Here is a 4,038-nt window from a genome sequence, read left to right on the forward strand (position 1 = left end):
TCACAGTAATCGGGTTTGGTTAATACAGGTCAAAGTCGGAATTAATTGGACCTAATCGGGCCTAATCGAACCTAATCAGACTTAATCGAACCTAATCGGGTTTGGTCAACGCAAGTCAAAGTCGGGCCTAATCGGCCTAGTCGCCGATTAATCGCTTTTTTTGTAGGATTAAAATTGGATTTATAAATTTTTGAATAAATTTCTTGATAATTAATGGTCCCCGATTAATTTCCCAATTAATCCCCACCAAGCCGATTAATCCCTAATTGTTAGTCCACCGATTGGCGGCCGATTAGCGATTTCTGTAACCATGGAAAAAAGTGAGTGAAGGGATCAAAAGGAGAAGGAATGGGATTTGGTTTCTAATATTGCTATATTTATACATATATTTACGCATTAGTCAATAGATTTTAAGCTATATTTTCATTATTTGCTAAGATATTTTGTACTTATGACAAATTACATTTTTCAGCAAAATAGGACATTCTTGAAGAAAAAGGACCAAAACCAGCAAAACCTGGAACCTGGAAAGACTGGAGCTAAAGTTGGGATCTTAACGTAACTTAAAAGGAAGAAAAACCAAAAAAATACAAGTCCTACGACCTGGCTTCAGAATCCCATGATGTGGTGATTAGAAAATTCTAGACGGTATACATAATACTAAGTTCACAACATGAACCTTATAATTTCACGTTATGATCGAGGAGGGACCCTTCCAAAAGATAACTACGCGAAATGTAGTTTCCTTGCCAGATACGATTGGCACTGATCTAACGACGTGAGACCCTAATTCTCATGACGTGAGACACGAATTTAGGAAATATAAATATCCCTTCACATATTCGATTTTAGAAGGTTGGATATGATATTCTAGAGAGAAGAACAAATTCAGAAGCCAGAGAAGAGTGAAAAGCAACCCATTAGAAGAGAGAACGTTTAAACATTGAAGATTACACATTACATTCGATTTGCATTTGATTAAACAAGTCTAAATCTTATGTTTTTGTGTGCTTATTTTCTATTATGAGTGACTAATCATTAGGCTTTCGTTAATTGTAGATGAACCCTAATACTATATGTTAGTTTCTAGCTTATATTTGGATTTTATGAAGTTGGTTAGTGCATGTGTTTGATTATCTTTACCTAGCATGTTAAAGTTTTAATATTTGTTGCTATAGTTGAAGTTTAGTGTAGTTTAATGAACATTTGAATTGCATGAACTTGTTTACCTAGTAGTTTATGATCATTAAATTGCTAGAACTAGGATTAATCACATCTTAGATTAAGTAATAAAGGTAACAACTTTAGCTGTGTTAGAGAACATAATTTGATCATAATTGTGTTTAATTAATTGTTTTGATCATTAAATTGCTAGAGCTAGGATTAATCACATGTTAGATTAACTAATAAATGTAACAACTTTAGCTGTGTTAAAGAACATAGCTTGATCATAATTGTGGTTAATTAATTGTCTTGATCATAGATAATTAACTTAGATATATCTTATGTAGCCTAATTATCATTAATAATCAATTTTGTGTTTGCTTGTGAATGATCATAATATAGTATTGCATGAATTGGTAAATATATTAGGAGACCGGATCAAGATTGCTAATTATATTTAAATTGGTAACCAACTGAATAAATTCATATTTAGAAACTACACATAGGAAAAGGGAATTTGAAGTTAAAATGAAGTGTCTTCTTAATTTTGTTTACAATCGTTTTTATTTTAGTGTTTAGTTATAAGTTAATTTGAACTTGCAAAATCATATAAAACCCCTTCTTTATTTCTTGTTTTTAGATTAATTTTTAGTGATTATATTATTAGCTAAATTTGTTTCCTTTATTCGACACCCGACTTACCTAAGCTATTCTATAAATTTAACTAGGTACACTCTCTAAGTGCAATTAGTTAGTTAAGTAGGTTATGATTATAAATTCAAGCTAGATAGTATATAAATTACACGCATCACGTTTTTGGCATCGTTGCTAGGGAATGGCTATTTCACTTGTTAATTTAATTGCTTTAGGTTAATCGATCATTTTTGGGGGGTAAAACCGCAAAAAGTTAACATTTTGCCAAAAAATATATGTTTGTTTAGTTCTCATGACGTGAGGGATATACCTCATGATGTCAGTTCAATGTTTTCTAGTTTCTCGTTTATTTTCTTTCTAGTTTGTTTTTTATGCGTTTTTTTTTTTCAGTTTTATTTCAGTGATTTATGACCCGAGGATCCAAAACTTCAATAGTTCCTCCACTTGAAAATCTAGAATAAGCTTTCCACAAGAAGAAAGACAAGAAGGTCGACAAGTCAAGTAGCACTTTCCAATCTAACAAATTCGAGATTTTTGAGAAGACTCCAAGCAATAAGGAAGTACGATACGAGCCGGAAACATCTACTAAGGAGAATTCACAAGAAGAAATAAGAAGCGATGTTGAAGAAATGGCGGATAGCATGACCATGCCAATGGGGGAGTACAAGAAAAAGTATGCATAATTACAACGGTCCAGGTCTTGTGCCACCCGAGATTCCAGCTGACAGAGGTTTTAAGCTCAAGGGGCATATTCTATCAATGCTTAAGGATGTACCTTTTTCCAAGAAAGATTATGAAGATGCTTTTAAGTACATCAATGAAGTTTTGGACACTGCTAATTATTTCAATGTTCCAAATGTTTCAAGAGATGAAATATTAATGAGAATTCTTATGGTGACATTTACTGGAGATGAAAATATACGGTTGAATTTGTTAGCTCCTGTAACAATAAGGACGTGGTTCAACCTTCATGAAGCATTTATGGAGCAATTTAGTCCTCCCTCCAAGATATCTAAACTCAAGGAAAAGATTGCTACTTTTCAACAAGAAGATGGAAAATTCTTATATTAAGCTTAGGAGAGATATAAAGGCCTTTTGAGAAATTGTACATGACTTGAACGCGCAACAAAAAGTATCTACTTTCTATACAACAAGGAAACTCCTTGACTCTCAAGGACCAATGACAAAGAAAGAAACGACCACCATTAAGGAATTAATAGAAGAATTTGCAAAGCATCCAAGAGAATATCATAATCCACGAGAAGATGTTGTAAGAGGAAATGTCAATGGAAGGAACGTTAACATGGCAGTGATATTGGCAAAATTAGAGAACATGGATCGAAGAATGACAAAATTGGATCAATTTATGCATGCTATAAGAGTTGGTTGGGAAAAGTGTAATGGGCTATACTTAACTAAAGATTGTGATTTGGATGAATAAGGAAATAGAAAGGCGTAAGTGTTTTATTTTAATGGTGATATATATGATGAAGCTTAAGAAATAGTGGTTGCCATATGAGGAATACAAGAAACAAAAAGAAGAAAAACATAGGCAAACCGGACGAGGCTACTACCAAAAAGATCAACGACCACCTGAGAAGAAGATGGATATCGAGTCAATTCTTAATAGGTTTATGGAAGTCTTTAAAAAAAGAGACGATGCTACTGATGCTACTATGAAAAATCATCAAGCTTCCATAAAAAATATCGAGACTCAACTTGGGCAATTGAATACACTTGTGAATGAAAGGTTACCACAAAAACATTCTGATTCAAAATTACAACCACATGTCATGGCTATATCCATAGAAGAAGACCTTCATTTAAAGACTATAGAGATCCATAATGAAACCTCAAAGAAACTCGATCCATAGACAAATAGAATGAAGTTTGAAGAAATATATAGGGCTAATGTGTCGTTCTCACGACGTGAGGATTAAATGCTCACGTTGTGGGCTCAGTCTGAACAAAAAAGATCCATCTAGTGTTAAACCATATCAACCTCTGCTACCTTTTCCTTCTTGAGCAAGGGAACATGCATTAGATAAAGAGCATAAAAGATTTATCAAACAGGTCAAGGGTATTCCAGTTTACCTCATTCATTGGATCATTAGTGAAAATTCCTTAATATGCAAAGTTTCTTCAAGACCTTCTTGAAACTCGCAAACAATTAGAGAAGACTTCCAAGGTGTTTTTTAATGAACAATGTTCCATGGTAAT

At 33.3% G+C, this 4,038-nt stretch overlaps 1 non-coding gene across 1 annotated transcript; it reads right to left on the reverse strand.

Annotated features, from left to right (window-relative positions):
* Nucleotides 1–2,832: 2,832 nt before the first annotated feature.
* On the reverse strand, nucleotides 2,833–2,934 carry LOC145019129 (small nucleolar RNA R71). The gene has a single exon (XR_013667448.1). It is a non-coding gene; the product is annotated as a small nucleolar RNA R71 (small nucleolar RNA).
* Between the last annotated feature and the right edge of the window lie 1,104 nt (nucleotides 2,935–4,038).

This window comes from Lactuca saligna, chromosome 9 (genome assembly GCF_052625555.1).
Source record: "Lactuca saligna cultivar CGN05327 chromosome 9, ASM5262555v1, whole genome shotgun sequence".
Lineage (NCBI taxonomy): Eukaryota > Viridiplantae > Streptophyta > Magnoliopsida > Asterales > Asteraceae > Lactuca > Lactuca saligna.